This window comes from Pan troglodytes, chromosome 5 (assembly GCF_028858775.2).
Source record: "Pan troglodytes isolate AG18354 chromosome 5, NHGRI_mPanTro3-v2.0_pri, whole genome shotgun sequence".
Lineage (NCBI taxonomy): Eukaryota > Metazoa > Chordata > Mammalia > Primates > Hominidae > Pan > Pan troglodytes.
In genome coordinates, this window is record NC_072403.2 from 10226047 (window position 1) to 10248101 (window position 22055).

The window sequence follows — 22055 nt, forward strand, 5'->3', positions numbered from 1 at the left end:
TCGTTTTCATTAAACTTTTTTTTTTACCCCTTTCAGTGGTCATGCTGGCATCGAGGCCCTGAGTGGGTGCTCATAGCCAGGGCCTATTGAACATCACTGAAGGGGGAGACTCCAGGGACCTGCAAGAGGGCAGGATGACCAGGTAGACGAGGACACCATAGTCCTGATTTTGAGTCTTTGCTTTGTTTTTTATTAGCTGTGTGACCTTCAACCAATGCCTTACACACTGGGACTGTGGCAGAGACAGCTTGTTCATCCTCAAATCATTTTCTTTTCCACTGGGCACAGGGGAGAAGCCAGGAGCCGCCCCAGGACTGACTCTGGCCAATGGGATGTCCATGGGAGGCACGTCTGCTGCACCCAGACCTGGCCATTGACATGTCCACGTGCTCCTTGACTCTGGCTCTTCCCCTACCTGCTAGAGAAGGTGCTGATGGCTAGAGAAGGGCAGAGCCACAGACAGAAGGGGCCTGGGTCCTGAAATACCACATGAAAAGCCACAGTGCTGGAAGTGGTCTGTGGGTGTGCCTGTGTGTTAGCAGGGAATACACTTCTATTGTGCTGAGCCCCTGATAATTTGGGGTTTATCTATTACCGCATCTAGAGTTAGCTTCACTGATACAGGCACATTTTCCTTGTCTGTATCATACAGGTAAAAATTGATCCTTATCTTAGGTGTCATAAAGGTGAAAAGAAATAATGTATAGGAAATGATTTTAGAAATTCTGTAAGTCCTCGCTGGGCACGGTGGTTCACGCCTGTAATCCCAGCACTTTGGGAGGTCGAGGCGGGCAGATCACAAGGTCAGGAGATCAAGACCATCCTGGCTAACATGGTGAAACCCCGTCTCTACTAAAAATACAAAAAATTAGCCGGGCGTGGTGGCGGGCGCCTGTAGCCCCAGCTACTCAGGAGGCTGAGGCTGGAGAATGGCGTGAACCCGGGAGGCGGAGCTTGCAGTGAGCTGAGATCGCGCCACTGCACTCCAGCCTGGGCAACAAAGTGAGACTCCGTCTCAAAAAAAAAAAAGAAATTCTACAAGTCCTCATCACCAATCTGGTTAATCAACGCGGTTGCACCTGCTGGCAGCCCACTAGATCCATGGTATCCTTGCTCCTAGTCAACGCTAGGTGAGGCTCCCCAGCTAGAAGGAGGCCTGAATCCACAAGCCATTCCTCAAGCCCCATGATGGACCCTGTTCATGTCCAAGCAGACACCATTCCTCCCACTTTTGCTTCTCTGCATGGGATGCTGCAGTGCAGGAGGTCAATTAACTCTTCCAGCTCATCCCTGGTGGCACATTTGGTGTTCTGTTACATTTCTTCTATTTTGCTACCTGGAATTTCCCTCCCAAATGATTCCTTTTTTTCTGATAACAAAGGATTACATGCCTATTGTGGAAATTTTGAAAAAGAAAATTTTATTGTGAAAGAGTAAAAAATGCACCCACTAAAGATGATCATTAACAATATTATGGCATATTTCTTCCTGTATTTCTTTCTTCTTTCTTTCTTTTTAAAAATATCTCACCTCTGGCTGAATCCTCATATTCCTTTTTTCTTTTTTTGGTAGAGGTTGTTGAAAATCCTTATATTTCTTAAGGTAAGTATATATATATTTTTTACCATAGTTGAGAACACCATACACATATAATTTGGTATCTTGCATTTTATGTTCTGCTTGTCATGATCATAGCATTTCCCATGTCACTAAAGCTCTTAGTCATGACTTTTCTTAGAGTTCTATACTATTCCATTGTAAGGATGTACCATGATTTTCCCTATTGTTAGGTTGTTTCTAGTTTTTCAGTCTTATAAGGAGTGCTGCAGTGAACATGTTTGTAAACTGTGGATTGCTTCCTTTGCAATTTGAATTCTTTAAGGCCATTCATGTTTTGGATCTGGGTAACATGTAGAAACCTATTACATTTCTTAGATACAATCTGGTTTCCAGAATATAGCAGCATGGGAAGGTCAAATGTGGGCTACAAGGAGCCCCAGGTTCGATAGCGGAGATTCTTAAAGCCCGGACAGAAGTGTTCTTTGCACTAGCTCTAGGTACAGGTGTCTGAACTGCCTGAGCATAAGAAACGTGATGGTTCATTTTAGGTGTCGACTTGCCTAGATTATGGGGTACTCAGATAGCTGGCAAAGCATTATTTCTTGGTATGTCTGTGAGGGTGTTTCCAGAAGAGATTGACATTTGAATCAGTGGACTGAGTAAGGAAGATCCGCCCTCACCCAATGTGGGCGGGCACCAGCCAATCTGCTGAGAGTCCTGATAGAACAAAAAGGCAGAGGGAGGGCAAATTTTCCCTCTTCTTCTGGAGCTGGGACACCCTTCTCCGCCTACCCTTGGACACCAGCACTCCAGGTTCTTTGGCCTTCAACTCTGGAACTTGCACATACCCCATAGGGTTCTCAGGCCTTAGTCTTGGACTGAGCCACACTGTCGACTTCCCTGGGCCTCCGGCTTGCAGTTGGCTCTTCGTGGGACTTCTCAGCCTCCATAATCACGAGTCATTTTTCCTAATGAATCCTCTCTCATTATCTATCATCTGTCCATCCATCCTATTTGTTTTGTCTAAGTGGAAAACCCTAATATAAGAGACAGTGGAGACCCCCCTTCTTGTTCTCTGTGGGGGACATGCCGTTCTTTTTTCTTGGAAGAGTGTGGGTTGCACTGTCGGGCCAGACAACACACTTCTTATAGTGTTATTCTATCTTTCTGTCTCTCTTTCCCTCCCTCCCTCCCTCCCTCCCTCCCTCCCTTCCTTCCTTCTTTCCTTCCTTCCTCTCTCCCTCCCTCTCTCCCTCCCTCTCTCCCTCTCTCCCTCTCCCTCTCTCTTTTTCTTTTTTTCTTTCTTTCCTTCCTTTCTTCTTTCTTTCTCTCTCTCTCCTTCCTTCCTTTCCTTCCTTCCTTTCTCCTACACCTGAGCATTTTTTTATTGAGATGTAATTAATATTCCATAAAATTTGCCTTTTTAAAGTGTACAATTTGATGGTTTTTAATGTAATCACAAAGTTTTGTAACCATCACCACTAATTCCAGGACATTTCTATTACTCCCAGAAAGAAACACCAACCCCATTAATAGTCACTTCCCATGCTCCCCTCCTCCAGCCCTTGGCAACCACTAATCTACTTTCTGTCTCTATGGATTTGCCTTTCCAGACTTCATATAAATGGAATCTATAACATGTGGCTTTTGGGGTCTGGCTTATTTTATTTAGCATAATATTCTCAAAGTTCACCCATGTTGTTGTATATATTGGTTTTTCATTCTTCTCAAGGCTGAATAATATTCAATTGTATGTATAGACCACATTTTGTTTATCCATTCATCAATTGATAGACATTTGTGTTGTTTTCACTTTTTGGCTATCATGAATAATGCCTCTGTGAACCTTTGTGTACAGGTTATTATGTGGATGTATCTTTTCAATTCTCTTAGGCATGTATCTAGGAACAGAATTACTGTTTAATTTACTTTAGAATAGCAAAATTGTTTTCCAGAGGGAAACACCATTTTACATTTTCACCAGCAGTGTATGAGAGTTCCAGTATCTCCACACTCTCTCCGCCACATTTGTCTATCTTTTTTATTATAGCTATCCTAGTAGGTGCGAAGTGGTACCTCATTGTGGTTTTGATTTTCATTTTCCTAATTACTAGTGATGCTGAACATCTTTTCTTTGCATATTGGCCATTTGTATATCTTTTTTGTATGTAATTTCTGCCTATTCAAATCGGTTGCTCAAAAAATTTCGTTTTAAGAACTCTTTATATATTCTAAATACTAGATGCTTATCATATATATGATTTGCAAATATTTTCTCCTATTCTGTGGGTTGTCTTGTCACTTTCTTGATAGTGCCCTTTGCCACAAAAAAGTTTTTAATGTTGATCAAGTCTATTTTTTGACTTCATCTGTAAAATCCATAATTTTGATGTATCTTTCTTTTTCTTTTTTTGCTTAACGCTTTTGGTGTCATGTCTAAGAAACCATTGCTTAATCCAAGGTCACACAGATTTACTCCTCTGTTCTTTTTAGAGTATCATATCTTAGCACTTACACTTAAATCTCTGATTCATTTTGAGCTAATTTTGTATGTGGTGTGAGGTACAGGTCCAACTTCATTCTTTTCCATGTGGATAGCCAGTTATTCCAACACCATTTGTTTAAAAGACTATTCTTTCTTCATTGGGTTTCCTGGGAACCCTTGTCAAAAACCAATTAACTATAAATATATGATTTTATTTCTGGACTCTCAATACATGTCTATCCTTATGGCAGTACTGCACTGTCTTGGTTAGTGTAGATTTGTCATACATTTTGAAATTGGAAAGTTTGTGTCTTTCAACTTTGTTTTTTTTCAAGATTGTTTTGGCTATTCTGGATCCCGTGTATTTCTATATAAATTTTATGATCAGTTTGTCAATTTAAACAAAAGAGGCGGCAGGAATTTTCATAAGGATTGCATTGAATCTGTAGATCAACTTAAGGAGTATTGCCATGTTAACGTTATTGTCTTCTAGAGTGTTATTCTTAAAAAAAAAGACAAATCACTGATTTCAACAGTTACTCAACTTCCATTTGCAACAGTTTAGTTTTTCTGCAATGTAAGTCACTCCTATTTACTCCAGCTACATTAAAAAATGGAATGCTTCACCTTGTCTGTAAATTATCTTCTTTGTACCAGATGAGCTCAACTATATTTCCTTATGAGACCTTAACGATTCCATTTTACTAGGGTTATTAGGTGTAGGTACTATATGAATTTCACCAAAAGATGAAGAAATCAGCTGGCCATGGTGGCTCACGCCTATAATCCCAGCACTTCGGGAGGCTGAGGCCGGTGGATCACCTGAGGTCAGGAGTTCGTGACTAGCCTGGCTAACATGGTGAAATCCCATCTCTACTAAAAATACAAAAATTAGCCAGGTGTCGTGGCATGCACGTGTAATCCCAGCTACTTAGGAGGCTGAGGCAGGAGAATCACTTGAACCCAGGAGGCGGCGGTTGCAATGAGCCGAGATTGCGCCATTGCAGTCCAGCCTGAGTAACAAGAGTGAAATTTCATCTCAAAAAAAAAAAAAAAAAAAAAAAGATGAAGAAGTCAAGGCAAAAAACTAACATTCAAGCAATTACCTCACTTGCCACAGAAGAACAGCTAGATCTGTGATGAGAATGAAAGACTGTAGTTCCCACAGTACCGTGCTCTCCCGAGGAATTGGGAAGAGCTGGTTTCCCATCCCAACTGCTTGTTCTCCGTTCCCCTGTCTTAGTGTGGAATTTTGAAAAAGTACTTAATTTCTCTGAATCTGTTTTTTTATCTTCATTACGGTGGTGTGATCCAGGTGACCAAGTGACCTCGTGGGCCTGTGTCTGTAATATGACACACTCATTTTTAATGACAAATTATAGTTACCAAAGCTACACCCTCCCCAGCCTGGCTTCCAGAAACCCTCTTCACAGTGTCCCCTATTTGTTCTGAGTCTCAAAAGAGTGTCTCCTGTGCGCAGAGCCAGTCTGTTAGCTGCAGTCATCTGCTCCATCACATCACTCCCGTTGACTCTCCTGCACCTGTTCCCCACCTCCACCCACCTTGTTTCTGCAGGGCCACAAGGAGTGCTTGTCATTGCATTTCCAAAACCAGGCAAGGTTGTTGTTTTGGGATTCATTCAAAGCTCCCTGTCCTATGGGCACCAGAGCAGGGCTGTTTCTATGCAGACAAGAAGAATAGTCTCCTCCACTCCAAATGCAGCAAGCAACTCTGCCCAGCCCTGGAGTCCTTGACTCATACTTGAAGAATCCTATCAGCGTCATGCCCTTGTATTCCTGGCCATACTCCAGCTGGTGGAAGCCCTTAGAGGGGGGAAACATAGCATTCCATCACCACCTTCTCCCCTTCACCTAGCCTGCTCCTCTCTCCCAGGTCACCACATAGAAGCTTGGATTAATGCAAGCCCACCAAAAGAAAACTGGCATGGGGCAAGGGGTGGGGGACCGTGTGTGGATCTTACCAGCAGCAGCTGGTGCCTGCTCTGGGGGCAAACATGAGGTCTCTGATGATTTAAAATGATACCTACCCCAGGAGGTGGTGTGAGATTAACTGAAATAATGCAAGGCAAGTCCTGGCACCAAAAAGACATTCCCCCCAGGGTTTCAAAATGTCAAAGATGATGAGGTCCCTTCTCTGGTAAAGGGTGCATTTATTTTCCAAATACTTCTCACTGCCTCAGTGGAAATTTGCCTGGGCCTGTGGTTCCAGGGAACACTGTTTGGGGCAACCCCTTTTTCTTCCTGTGGACATGTGTGGCTCCATTCGAGTCCAGGAGGCAGATCAAACGCAGGGTCAGAATCGCTGCCTCGTATGCTCACCTGGACAGGCACTGGGAGATGAAGGACCATCTGTCTCTCGGTCCATGGTTTGGTCCAGCTGGTGCAAGAACCCCAGGTGCCGAAGGCGTTGCAGCCACCCTCCCCTGCCCACATGCCTGGGCGTCTCCGAACACTCCCCTTGGCGTCCACCACAAATAGAAGATTGTTTCATCCACCCATGCAAGGTCTTTCCCAGGACTCCTCCTACCCAGAAACCCAGGTGGTTCTCAGGGAGCTGCGCCAGTCCCTCTGGCTGCACCCCGCAGATCCTGCCCACGCTCCAGCGCCGCGTCCTCCGCAAGCGCGGTGATATGGCTCATCCTTCCCTTCTCGCCTTTCTCACAGCCCAGGTGCTGCACCCAGGCAGTCTGACGAAGCTGCTCCCGCTCCCAATCTGGCCAGACACGGCTCTGCGTAATTGCGCTCTGCGGTCCACCTGCTCCCCCGCGGCAGTCCCCCAGCTCCGCAGCAGGTGGGGCCGCCGCACAACCTCATCGCAGGCCCAATGAGACATAGGAAACGCCAAACTGGGTTACGTAAGTGGGTTAGGCAGGTGGCGGGCGAGGTGCGTTCTACAGGAAAGTTGTGAATCAGGAGCCTGGCAACGTGAATTCTCAGTTCTCCTTTTGGTTTCATTACAACAAGCAGCTATTGGATGTCTGGTGTGTTCGCAGAAGTGTGATAGATGACTCCGTGTCGGAATACAGAAGCAGAGGGAGGGCTCTGGGAACAAAGCCCTGAGGATGAGACGCAGTCCTCAAACTCGACAGTTCACAGTCCGCAGGGGAGCAGACGTGGGAGCAATAATACAGCACATTACCACACATATAATAGTGAAAAATGTATGCAAGGTGTGGGGGGAGGGGGTGGATGGAGCGGGGAGGGGGGGTGGATGGAGCAGGGAGGGGGAAAGAGAGCGATTCTTTCTGGAGTCAGTAAAGTCTCCAGGGACGCTCAACCTGAGTTTTGAAGAACAGATACAATTTTGCAAGGTGGCCAAGAGCATAGAAGAACGTTCTTGTTAGAGGAAACCGGAGTGGGGGAGTTTGGTGCCCTCCCATAATCTCCTCAACACCCTTCGAAGCTACCCTAAATAAGCATTCTAAGCATAAATAGCGAGTTTGCTATGTGAAATGTGAACTCCATGTCAAGACAAATCTGTACCGTCCTTTTCAATCCTACATACTAGCTTGAGCTGACACTCAGGGAGAGGTGTGGGTTGGGGCTTTGGGGACAAAGGACTGAGTAGTTCTGGAACTACAACGGGGGCAGACAAGACCATAAAGGACTTTGGAGGTCATGCTTAAGGACTTAAGCTTTATCTTGTAGGCTGGAGCTTGCAAGCTGGTGGCCATGAGATGACCTTTTTTTTTTTTTTTTTACCCTACAGACTTGTTTTGTTTAATTCTTATAAAGTTTTAAAAGTCAGTACCTTTCTGGCATCTCTTGGAAAAATCGGAGGGTTTGATGTCACTGGACTCACCATCCTGCCATAAACTGGCTCCAGATTGTAGCTGCTTCCTGGAAACCAGGCACCAGCTTGCCCTTTGTCTCAGTCCCTGCCATTCCCTCAGGCTTCCTGGGATCCTGTCTGGGCTCTGCAGGGGTCTCAGTCCCTGGGGGCAACAAGGACACACTTATCACTTGTCAGGAGAGTCCAACGGTAAGATCTGGGCTGGTAACATGGTGAGGTGATTGAATTTGAAAGGAAGGGATGGAAGCAGGGAGACATGTCAGTCAGCCTTAGAGAGGAGAGGCCAGATTCAAGTAAAGTGGGAAACCTGTCCCTCCACTCCCCACCCATGCACGTGCAGGTACACTCAGGCACACACTCTGAGTATGGCAAGACTGCTCTCTCTTCTTCAACTCTTTGAGTTCTTAGTTTCTTAAGATTTCTTTACCCTGTCAAGAATCACTCATGTTTAATTAAGATCACTTTCTTTTGAGAATGGGAGGGAAGTACAAATACCATTTTTTTGTAGGCCTGCTTCTCCCTTCTGCCCTCACCCTTAGAGATGGAGCTGGGTTTTGGCCCAAGGAGAACTTCAAATCTTGGACCATCAATTTTCCGACCTTAAAGGACCCCTTGCAGGATTAAGCTGCATACTTTTTGAGTATCTCTAGCATTCATCCCCCAAAGAACCAGTGCAATATTCTTCCCCTGCTAAGGAAAAATGGAGAATTGTAGGATGAAGTGTGTCAGGGGAATAAAAGAGGAGGTACCCTCTCTGGCCCTAGAGCCATGTATAATCCACTGCAAATTCCCTCTCCAAATTACAGTGATTTGTAGTGGAGGGAAAAAAAGAAAAAGACTGAATTTCATTCCTGCCTTCAACATTTTCATCCAGTCCACTGTTTGGTGACCCACTTGGAGTGGCTCTTAGTCTCCATTAGTGCAGCAGGATGGGAGAAGGATTGTACAATGTCAGTCTGTTGCCAGGCAGACGAAAACGAAGTAGTAGTATTTCTCTGGCAAATAATCTAGCCAGTCTTGGTCTCTATTGCTAGAGCTAATTACACTCACAGGTGCCATGTTACTTACTGATTTAATCATCTTATTCAATGCCACTCTTCAACATTGCACTTTTAAGTAAAATAAGGTTTCTTTGCATGTGTCTCAATGATAAATGCCGGTAGAGACAGAAATGAAGATTTGAAATTTCCTGTTGTGTATATGCTCTCCCCTGCTCGGAACATGTTTGCCTACTAGCAATCAGTTTTCATGCACCAGTTGTGGTGTGCTGAGTGGGCGGCAGAGACTGGGACAGAGGCTCACTCATTGATTCAGCAAACATTCTGTCCTAGAGTGGGTTCTCAGGGAAGCAGATGCTAAGTCAAGGATTCAAGAGCAAGGAGTTTATTGGCACTCTGGAAGTGAAGAAGACAGAAAGGAAGGTGGCCAATAAAGGGTGCATTGTTGAATTTGCTACCATTGTGGGAGCTTAATCATACTGGGAAACTTTAAGATCCAGTGTAGAATACATGCCTCAGAGTTATCTCACCAAGGGGTGAGGAAGCTTGGGTATTTCTACACAAAGTCCCATCAATCACTGGTTGAGGCTGCTCCTAGGGAGCATGACTTTCCTGGAACTTATGCCTTGATCCTGAAATAGGCAAAGCAGGCTTTAGTGGCCAGAGAAAGCCCTGGGGCAAGCAGGGGCTGGCAGTTGGAAGTTGGACCAGCTTCAACTAAAGAGATAAGCACAAGGGGCTATGGATGGGGCAGTGACAGAACCTGCAACATATTCTTTGAGGACTTCCTGTGTGCCAGGCACTGTCAGGTCACCATTATAGAGATGGATTTTGTCTCTGCCTTCATAGAGCTTATAGCTTAGTGGAGGAGATGGACGAGTAACCAGGCAGAGCCCAAAAGATGGGATATTTTCGGATGGTAGGAAAGAGAAGTGTGTCTCAGTAGGCCTCCTGGAGAAGGTAACACCTAAGCTAGCCCTGAATTAGGAATAGAAATGTTTATAGGTGGCTGGGAGCAGCATGTGCAAAGGTCCTAAGGAGACTGAGTTTGCAGCAAGTTTAAGAAACTACAAAGGCTGGGCACGGTGGCTCACGCCTGTAATCCCAGCACTTTGGGAGGCCAAGGCAGGTGGATCACGAGGTTAGGAGATCGAGACCATCCTGGCTAACACGGTGAAACCCCGTCTCTACTAAAAATACAAAAAATTAGCTGGGTGCGGTGGTGGGTGCCTGTAGTCCCAGCTACTCGGGAGGCTGAGGCAAGAGAATGGCGTGAACCCAGGAGGCGGAGCTTGCAGTGAGCCGAGATAGTGCCACTGCAGTCCGGCCTGGGCGACAGACTGAGACTCCTTCTCAAAAAAAAAGAAACTACAAAAAATTGATATGCCTGGATTGTAGAATTTAAGAGATTAAAAGAATAAGGGAATAAGGGTAAGAATAAGGGTGGTTAAAGAATCTGGAGGGGGAGCCAGACAGTGGAGAAGTTGGAAAACTGCTTGGATAGTTCCTAGAGGCATTTCTTTCCCAAGACCAATTCTACTTCCAATTAGGATTTCAGGTCCTTAAGTTGTCATCCCTAGCCTCTCCCTACCTGTTTTGATCTTGCACACAACCTTTTCTCTTATACAAATTCTAACAGAAGTTTTCACTTTTTAAATAGGAAGCCTAATAAAAGTTTACTTGATTTTTGCTGCAGATTAAACTAATATGCAATTGACAAATTATTTCTTTTCTTGAATTCAGTCACTGGTTCAAGTAATACAGTTATGTGTTCCTTCATGACGGGGATCTGTTCTGAGAAATGCATCGTTAGTCGATTTCATCATCATCTGACCATCATAGAGTGTATTTACACAAACTGAGATGGGGTGGCCTCCTACACACCTAGGCTATAAGGTATGGCCTATTGTTCCTCACCTGCAAATCTGGACAGCAGGTTAATGTACTGAATACCATAGGCAATTGTAACACAATGGTAGGGATTTGTTTATCTAAACATATTTAAACACAGGAAAGTACAGTAAATAAATAATTTAAAAGATTAAAATTGGTACACTGTATAGGACAGCTCCACTATAATCTTATAAGACCGCCATTGCATATTTGGTCTGTCATAGATGGAAATGTCATTATGCAGTTAAGATACTTAACCTAGGCAGTGGGGTGTGGCATGCTGTGTTTCCCAAAGATGGTTTCAATGATAGCTCCTAACTCACACTCTTATTACAACATGACTTTGACACTCCTTTGAATGAGAGCTGTGCTCTGTATTCCCTCTTCTTGAATTTGGATGGGCTGTGGCTATGATGGTGGTGATACTGTGTGACTTATGAGGCTCAGTCATAAAAGGCAAGACTTCCTTTGGTTTTCTAGGGATAACTTGCCTTTGGAGCCCTAAGCCCCCATTTAAGAAGTCTTGAGGCCACCATGCTATTCCAGGGGCAGAGAGAACAAGGTCCTGATTCAGGTAAAGTGGATGGGATTAGAGGGTAATGATAGACAGATGCATATGATTGATAGATGTGTATTATAGACAGATGACAGATGCATATGATAAATAGGTGATAAATAGATCCAAATGATAGATGAGATAAATGATAAATATGATAGATATATATTGACAAAGGACACATACATGATAGGTAGATAGATAGTTAGGTAATAGATAAAGGAGAGAGAGCAAGCAATATTTAACAAGGCCTGAGGGGTCAGGACCAGGAGAGCTTTGACCATCAGGATGAAGAGTTTGTTGGTGTCTGTGAAGATTTGTGGCTGAGGCTGTCTGTAACCAGGAAGGAGGTTGCAGGGTTCCAAGATGAGGGAATGAGGTTCTAGGCTAAAGTGCAGATATTTTCCTTTGGGCAGAGAGAGAAAGGAATCAATTTAAGATACAGCACAGAGGAGGAGGAGGCGGCAATTATTAATGAATAGATAACCTACAGTGAAAAGAAAGACAGGAGGAGGCAAAGTTTAGACAGTGAGTTTCAAGAGGAAGAGGCCCTCTAGAAGGAAATGAAAACCCCCTTTCTCTCCAGGGATTACTAGGTTACTCCAGGTCACGGAGTGCCTAAGCATTTGCCAAATCATCAGCACTCTGGTAAACCCGGGAAGGCGGGAGAGCAGTCAAAAGTTAGGGTAAATAGGAGGCTGGAGATTTTTGGTGGATTTTAATCATCCAGTGTCATCCTTCTTGCCCATCACCTCAACCCTGGGAGCTGCCTGTATTTTTGTTCACAATGGTCCACCTGATTGACAGCATCTATCTCAAGCCTGTGCAGCCACATCTCATTAAGAGGAGAGGATGTAAGAAATTTCCTTCAGGTCAGGATGTTATAACAGATGAAAAGGAGAAGATATTTAAGAGAAAAATAACTCAGCAGTACACCATTAATCAATTTCTCTCTCTCTGTCTCCCTCTTTCATCTCACCTGACCTAATACCCTGAAACTTCCATGATAAGAAATGTAGGCACAGATAGTGTCCTATGAAGCAGCGTTCTTGCAGAGCAGTGGCCATGATTAATATCGCCTCTGCCCACAGTGATGTTTTTATTCCTTAACTACCGCTCTTTTCTTTGGGGAATCGACGCACATCACTCTGTATTAGAGTCAGCATGTGCCGTACAGATTCCATGGAAATCACCACGAGCCGCCCATTGCAACCTTGAAAGAAGCATCTTTCAGAAACCCATGACCCAGAATCCCTGTGACAGTCCCTAGGAATTACATTTGAGGGTAAGTGCCACCTTTGACCTGAGCACTTTGCCTGTTCTTCCTTCGTGCTCCTATAAAAGGTGGTGTCGGTGAAACAGAGTCACTTGGAAAGCTGACTCGCCGCCAGCAGAGAAGTCCAGCAGGGCATTGTTTGGAATGGAATGAGCATGCATATTTAATCCGATTTAGTTAATGTTGCTGAGCACCTCCTCTGAGCCACAGCGCTCAGTACAGGACGACAGGCTAGTGAGGGCTGAGGCACCGACCCACCACCCTGCCATCCGTCGGACTGGGAACGAGGCCAAGAGGAGGTTTGGACAAGGGGCTGGGGACACAGGGAGGAAGCCAGCACGTGACTTTGGGGACTAAGGAAGGTGCCAAGAGGAGGTGACACTTGTCCTGGAAGGGTGAGTAGGATTTGGGGAGATGGAGAAAGATATCCAGGCAAAGAGACTAGTGTGAGTCTATGACCTCGTTAGAGGAGGAAAACACAGGCAAAGCACAGCCCCTGACATTGGGGAGTGGCGGGGCCTGAAGATTAGGCGTCGTAAATGTCATGCCCACTTCTTTATGAATAACAATATAATAATAGCTGAATTCTAATGGGTGTTTACTACATGCCAGGCACCCTGCTATGTGCCATACCTGAATTTTCTTTTTTGATTCTATACAGCCTAATGAGGCAATAAATGGCATCACTGTTCTTTCCTTTTATATATGAGGAAGCTGAGACTTAGAGAACTTCACTAGGGTGCCCAAGGTCACACAGCTGGCAGCCCCCAACCCAGGCTGTTTGCCCCCCAGCCAGGCCCACCCCCTCACTTGCAGCCATAGAGGAGGGTGGTGTGCAAGAATTTTCAAACCAGTTGAAAATTTAAAATATGCAGATTTTCAGATCACACTCTGAGAAATGTGATTCAGTGAGTCCTGGGAAGAGGCCCACACTCGTCTTTTAAAGACTCCCCAGGTGATTTTGATGGGATATAATGACATAGTAGTTATAAGCCTCGCAGGGCATTTTGTGCCCAAACCTACCTATGGAGCTTTGCTGCCCTTTTAGTTCTCATCACAGCAGAAGGGAAGTTGGGAAGGACCTAAAAGATCAGGGTTTTAGACCTGGCCCTGCTGCCAACCAGCTGTTTGATTTTGGACAGTCACTGCCCTGTTTGGATTTTAATTCTTTGTATGTCACAGTTTGAGGGTGGACAAGATCACACCTGAGATTGCCTCAAGCTTTAACATTCAACAATTCTACTGGGCAGTGATGGCACTTCTGCTATAAGGTCTTGATACGTTCAGGAATTGAAGCTTAGAAGTCTGTACTAGTTGTTAGCGCTGCAATAAGAAAGTAATACAGGCCAGGGGCAGTGGCTCACACTGGTAATCCCAACAATTTCGGAGGCCGAGGTGGGTGGATCGCCTGAGGTCAGGAGTTCGAGACCAGCCTGGCCAACATGGTTTGAGACCAGCCTGGCCAACATGGTGAAACCCCATCTCTACTAAAAACACAAAACTTAGCCTGGTGTGGTGGCATGTGTCTGCAGTCCCAGCTACTCGGGAGACTGAGGCAGGAGAATCACTTGAACCCGGGAGGCAGAGGTTGCAGTGAGCTGAGATGGCTCCATTGCACTCCAGCCTGGGCAACAAGAGCGAAACTCCATCTCAGAAAAAAAAGAAACAACACTGCAAGCTGGGGGCTTAAACAACAGAAACTTATTGTCTTAAGGTCCAAAGTCAAGGTGTTGGCAGAGTTGGTTCCTTCTGAGGGCTGGGAGGGAGCATCTGTTCCACGCTGCTCTGGTACCTTCTGGTAGATTGCTGGCAAGCTTTGACGTTCCTTGGCTAACAGAAGCATCCTCCTGATCTCTATCTTCATCTTCACATGGCCTTCTCCTTGTGTGCATGTCTGCGTGCAAATGGCCCTTTTTTATAAGGACACCAGTCATATTGGATGACAGGCCTACCCTATCCCAGTACGACCCCGCCTTCACTAGTTTACATCTGCAACAACCCTCTCTCCAAATAAGGTCACATTCTGAGGTACCAGGGGTGAAGGCTTCAATACAGAAATTGAGGGGGGGACTCAGTCCAACACATAACAAAGTCCAAGTGAGAAACAGCACTAAGATAGACTGAAGTCACTTGAAACCGAGCTAAGTTTCTGCATCAGTCGGGAATACAGTCATGCACTGCATAACAGTGTTTTGGGCAATGATGGATTGCATAAACAATGGTGGGTCCACAAGATTATAATGGAGCTGAAAACCTCCTATCACCTAGTGATGTCGTAGCCATCCTCATGTCATAGTACAATGCATTACTCATGTGTGTGTGGCGATGCTGGTGTGAACAAACTACTGTGCTGACAGTCACATACAAGTAGAGGACATGCAATTATGTACAGCACATAATGCTTGATTATGACAATAAATTACTGTCACTGGTTTGTGTATTTACTAGTCTATACTTTTTAGTCATTATTTTGGAGTGTATTCTTTCCATCTATAAAAAGTTAATTGTAAAACAGCCTCAGGCAGGTCCTTCAGGAGGGATTCCAGAAGAAGACATTGTTATCATAGGAGATGACAGCTCTGTGTATGTTACTGCCCCTGAAAACCTTCCAGTGGAGGAGAGGTGGAAGACAGTGATGTGGATGATTCTGACCTTGTGTGGGCCTAGGCTAATGTGTGTGTGTTTTACTTTTTAACCAAAAATAAATTTTAAGTAAAAAAAAAAAACAAAAAAAAATTTAAATAGAAGAAATCATATAGAATAAGGATATAAAGAAAGAAAACATTTTTGGGTAGCTATGCAATGTGTTTGTGTGTTTTTCTTTTGATTTTTTCTTTTTTAGACAGGGTCTTATTCTGTCTTCCAGACTAAAGCACAGTAGTTGCAACATAGCTCACTGCAGCCTCAAACTCCTGGGCTGAAGCAATCCTCCTGCCTCAGCCTCCTGAGTATCTAGGGCCATAAGTGCATGCCACCACACCTGGCTAAACTTATTTATTTATTTTAAGACAGAGTCTTGATCTGTCACCCAGGCTGGAGTGCAATGGTGCAATCTCAGGTCACTGCAACCTCCGCCTCCTGGGTTCAAGTGATTCTCCTGCCTCAGCCTCCTGAGTAGCTGGGATTACAGGTGGGTGTTATCATGCCCAGCTAATTGTTTGCTATTTTTAGTACAGATAGGGTTTAACCGTGTTGGTCAGGCTGGTCTGAAACTCCTGACTTCAGGTGATCCACCTGCCTCAGCCTCCCAAAGTGCTGAGATTACAGGCATGAGCCACCATTTCTGGCCTAAACTTTTTAATTTTTTTGTAGAGACAGGGACTTGGTATGTTGCTCAGGCTGGTCTAGAACTCCTGGGCTCAAGCAGTCCTCCCACCTCAGCCTCCCAAAGTGTTGAGATTACAGGCGTGAGACACTGTACCTAGCTGTGTTTGTGTTTTAAGCTAAGTATTATTACAACCGTCAGAAAGTTTTAAAAAGGTAAAAAGTTTATAAAGTAAAAAAGTTCTGGTAAGCTAAGGTGAACTCATTGAAAACAGAACAATTTTTAAAAAGAAATCAAGTGTAGCCTCAGTGTGCAATGTGTATAACGTCTGCAGTAGTGCACACGAATGTACCAAGTGTTCACATTCACTCCCTACTCACTGACTCACCTAGAGCAACTTCCATCCTGCAAGCTCCATTCATTGTAAGGGCCCTATACAGGTGGACCACTTTTTACCGTTTATACCATATTTTTTTCTGTACCTTTTCTATGTCTCAGTATGTTTAGGTGCACAAATACATCCCATTGTGTCACAGTTGCCTACAGTATTCAGCACAGTAGCCTGCTGTAGAGGTTTGTAGCCTAGGAGCAATAGGATCTACCATACAGCCTAGGTGTGTAGGTAAGTACATTCCATGGTACATTCCACCAACAAAATCACCCAACAGTGCATTTCTCAGAATGCATCCCCGTCACTCAGTGACACATGACTGTATTTGTTGCAATTAACAGAATCCACTCATGCCTGTTTATAGTTTATGCTGGAAAGAAACGTATGAAAGGATCCTCACTAACTCCACAGGGGCCACTGGGTCAGGAAGGACATTAATTACAATGAGGCATTGTTCTGTTGAAGCAGAGAACTACTGCCCCCAACCTCCGGCCCCATGCAAGGGACCTCCGCTGTCCCCCACCCCAGGAACCAGCACCTGCAGTGCCTGCTGCCTGACATCATCTTCCCCTCGCCGAGTCTCACATGGGTGTGACTCATACGTTCATGAAGAGATAATTTGGAAAAAGTACACCAAAATGGAAAATGTGCATACTCTTTGACTCAGCAATTCTACTCCTATGAAGTTTTTTCCTAAGGAAATAATTCAGTGAGTGCCTAGAGAGTATATTTATAAATATGTTTGTTCATCAGAGTATTGCTTATATAAACCCACACACCTCAGTATTTATCAGTGATAGATTTGCCAAATAAACCATGATGCCCGTGAGCATGGGAGTGTGGCTGAGTTAAATGTGATGATACGGATCAGTGGTTCTCAGCTTAAGCACACCCAAGCTGAGCAATGCCTCCTTTTTATGATAAGTGCCTGTAATGCTCCTTTTACTATCCTGAAATGAAATTCATAGATAATATAACCTATATATATGATTTTTAAAAAAATCAATATAACGGCCCTTTATGTGTGTTTTAAAACACACATAAGTTTTAAAAAATCAATACATTGCCTTCGCTGTAATATAAAGGAAAAATAAAAAAAGAGGAATCTATAATGAAACGTTTCAACATGGGAATGCACAGGCATGCATACACGAGGAGATGCCGAGTGTGTGAAGTTTGCCCTGTGTAAAACCACCATGAAGGTCCCAGCCAGGAAAGTTGACCCTTCAAACGTGTGTGTTGGGAGCTCAGATCTCAGGATCCCGCTGAGTGGCAATTGCGGATGGGATTTTCCAACAAAGCAAGGTACAATCCTCCCTTAATACCCCTCAACATACCTGAGAAACATCGTGTATGTTAAAAACATGCAAAAATCAGTCGTGTCTAAATTAAAATGAAGTTTATGCCTTGGCTCAGATTATTTTAAGCAGGAATTTTCAACTACATGAATGTCTGGTGTGATATTTCAAAATTATGTGGGATAATCGTCAATGGAGGGACTGACTTCCCTGGGACCTCACCCACTAAATGCCAGGAACCCCTCAACCAGAAAAGCCCCCACAAATTTCCAGTCCACCCTTGATAGGGGGCAGAATGGCCTCTGAGAACCAGTGACCACTGACATGTGTTTACTGACTGGGAAAGAAGTCTACGATACATATTGTGAAGTATGACGTATGGTTAAGTAAATGTAGGCTTAAGGATCAACACCTACAACATGATTCCATTTTTGAAAAAGGACAAACATAAAGACGGCATGAAAGAAAAATCTGTGTATGTGTGCAGGTCCAGAGAGGAAAACATCTGAACATATGTAAACAAACATTAACCGTAAGTGTCTCTGGTGAGTGAGATTACAGGTCATTTTCATTTTTTAATGTCTATTTTTCCATATGGACTTTTTTTTTGTAATGATATATTACGTTTATTTTCAGAAAAACAAAACTGTTTCCATTTGAAAAATTGGCCAGGCACGGTAGCTCATGCCTGTAATCCCAGCACTTAGGAGGACCGCAGGGCGGATCACTTGAGGCCAGGAGTTCGAGACCAGCCTGGCCAACATGGCAAAACCCTGTCTCTACTGTCTCTCCCGATGCCCTTCACAAGACTTGAGCAACATGCCCCCTCCTTCTGGGGCCGCTTCTGAAGCCGCCTTTAGACCCTGGCCTTGGGATCCACCCTCTGTGGGTTGCCCCACCCCTGCAGGCAGCCTCTGGGGCCACACCCTGTGGTAGGTGAGACGGGTCCTCCGCTCTGGTCCTTCAGGCTGGTGGGCACCAGCGCACAGACCATCTCTCTGCACCCTACCACCGGCCGATGCATCCAAAGCCAGCCCTGCAGCCCGGCTGCTTAGCCCAGTGCAAAGAGTAGCAGCCCACTCCTCACATACAGCAGTGAGGGGCAGGGGCAGGGGCAGGGGGACTGCTGCACACCATCATTTCTTCTGGAAGGAATTATTTGCTCTAGGCTGCCCTCCCCTTGCCCTCATGCCCTCACCCCTTCTGCAGGGCATGGCTGATGCTGGTCCAATCTTGCTTACCTCCGGTGGGTGCTGCTCAGCCAGACTCACATCACTTAGGATGTCGGGGGATGTGGTCTTGGAGGCTTCCTACGAAACAGAGCAAAGGGTTTTATGTGAGCACCCAGGTGCCTCGCCTCCTGGATCAGCTGTATTACAAATGGTCTTCTTCACAGTCCCAGAGGGGTCGGGGCCATATTCTTGGACTTTTTCTCAGGTCCCAGCTAACATTCAGGCTCCTGGGGAAGTTTGCATTTTACAGCGATGGGCTCCTTAAATGAGAGGGAGGGATTTCTCTAGAAATTAGGCTGCCTGAATCCTGCACCAAATGCTGACGATGCTGACTCCACGGCTACAAGGCTTCTTAGGAAGCAGCACACAATCTCCGAGGCCACAGGCTACACTTACGGGTGAGCTGGGGCTTTCAGTGCCCTGCCAGCCTTGGACTGGTAAATGCATAAAATAAAGGATGCATTCAAGCTGATGAATCAGATCCTGCAGGGCCTGAAAGGGTCACTTCAGCTTTGAAGCCACTTAGCTGATAGCCGGGAAATGCAGAGTAGAGGGTAAGGCATTCAAATGCTCCAACACAGGAGAAATGATTTATAAATGTAGTAGAGTGAACTTGGTGGAGACAGGGCTTGGACTTCAACACAAGGCTTTGGGGGTCAGGTGAGAGCAGGGGTTCTCAAAGTGGGGTTCCTGGACTGCAGCATCAGCTTTGCATTGCCTGGAAACGGGACAGAAATGCAAATCCACCAGCCTCACCCCAGTCCTGCTGAACCAGAAACTCTGGGGTAAAGCCTCACAATTCGTGTTGTAACAAACCCTCCAGGCGAGGCTGATGCCACTGGAGTCTGAGAGGCTTGCTTTGGAGATACAGTCAGCCCTACATACCCATGGATTTTGCATCCATAGATTGAATCAACCATGGCTCAAAAATGTTGAAAAAACTTTAAGAAATACCAATGTAACTATAAAAAATAATACAGATAAAAATGACACAATATAGCAACAATTTACATAGCATTTACATTGCATTAGTACTACAATAATCTACAGGTGATTTAAAGTATATGGAAGGATATACATAGGTTATGTGCAAATACTATGGCATTTTATATCAAGGGCTTGAGCATCTGTGGATTTTGGTATCCGAGGGGGCTCCTGGAATCAATCCTCCCCATTTTCGTCCCTGCCCCCGCCACCCCAGGGAATGATGACTCTCTCCCCATTTAACCCTGAAGAAGCCATCATTGTATCTGGCAATTCAGTGCACTTCTCTGGATAGGAACTGTGACCCATCAATGAAAGGCTTAATTATACCCACGCTATTTTATTAATAAGATGGGGAAATATGAAATAAAGGTGAGGTAAATTCCATTTGAAATGGTGAAAGCAGGGGTCTAAGCACACCCTGTGATTTGCCTGGGGCCCAGGAGCCTTGAGGATGGAAATTTGAGCTCGGTTCATAAGTGGGTTTTAGCAGCCAGGTGTGTAGTGGGATAGTGAGAAACACTGTTTAATTCATGACAACCACCGTCCTGTAGAGTCCCTAGAATGCTCAGGAGCCTGGGAAAGCAAAGGAGTATGTGATAAGAATCAAAGAAGTATGTCATCCTGGAGCCCAAGCAATGCAACTGGAGTGACATGTGAAACACAGCCCAGAAACAGCAGTTAGACAGAGCAATGGCAGCACAGTTGGTCAGGTCCTGACCTGAATGATATAGCCTGCTTTGGGGGCTCCCATCATTCTATATTCATTCAATAAATATGAATTAACTACTGATTATAGGTCCTGCATAGTGTGCTCAACCTGCGGATACAGTGGTAAATGTCATTCCAGCCCTCCTCGGGCCTAGGTTTAGCTGAGGAGGTGGCTTTTAAACAAATTATTACACACAGTCACAGCTGGAAGAGTCTATGAAGGAGAAGTACACAGGTTGCTGTTAGAGAAACTGGAGGAAGGGCTGCATGGGGAAAGGGGAGACAATGATAAAGGTCCACACTTGTACCTATAGCTATCTACACCTGGGACTGACAGGTGACATCGAAATGAGACTCTTGAGTAAGTGGCTGGTTTTATTGACATGTGAAAAGCATATGGTGTGCAACACAATCGCTATTTGTTGCTTGCCAGTAATTTGTGTTTAAGGACAGTCTAAATAAGTAAGAATAAAACAAGGCAGAAGTTCAGTAATGAATGCTCGTTCCCTATGTGGGAACTCTTCTACTGGGCACTTTTTGAGCTCAGCATTTGCATTTAGGAGCAAATGCGCTGCACTGAGTAAGAAGAGAGAATGAGGTCTAGACCTATGATTAGCTCAAACTGGGAAAATGGAAAATGCAAGCAGCTCTCAGAGCACAGCAGCTCTCAGGCAGGAGAGGGCTCCTCCCAACACAGGCACACCAGGAATGTCAAGTGGCCATTTGGTGATGGTCAGGCGGTTGTTAACTGTCTCTCTAAAATAATAATTGGTTGCAGCTGGTAGCAGGGAAAGGCGGTCTCCCAGTAGATAGAAAACACCTGAAACTGGTGATCAGCAGCTTCCCTGTAAGATCTCCGGAGTTGGGCAAGTGGGCTCAAGCATGTGCACTAAGGGACAAAATGGTGGAGTTTAACTAGCATATGACCTTCCTGTAGGAATGCTAGACTGGTAAGGTAAGAATGCCTCAAGGGAGCATGCGCACAACTCCAGTAAACACACTGCGCATGCTTCCCTCCCGAGGGCTAGCAGGCCACTGCACATGCGGAGAGCCCACCCGAAGGAAGGAAGCGGGGGAAGTAACACAAGACCCCGGAAGTAGGCCAACATATGAAACCTCAAGTCAAAAGGTCAAACCACTCACTTGATCTCTCAAGTCATCTGGTTGGCCCTCTTGCAAGTGGACTTTACTTCCTTTCACTTCTGCTCTAAAACTTTTTAATAAATGTTCACTCTTGGTCTAAAACTTGCCTTGGTCTCTCCTTCTGCCTTATGCCCCTGGCTGAATTCTTTCTCCTGGGGAGGCAAGAATTGAGGTTGCTGCAGATCTGTATGGATTCGCCGCTGGTAACATACTCTGGTGTCGTGTGACTCAGATACATTCCACCGCTAACAAGTACACTTCTTTGGATAAGAACTCTGACCCATCAACTAGAGGCCAAATTATACCCATGCTATTGTATTAATAAGATGAGAAAACGTGAAATAAAACTGAGGGAAATTCACATTAAAAATGATGAAAGCAGTGTGTTTTGGACCCTGTTCTCCCCTTACTATTTTGAGCCTTCTAATCTCAGGTAGTAGTTCAGTTTAT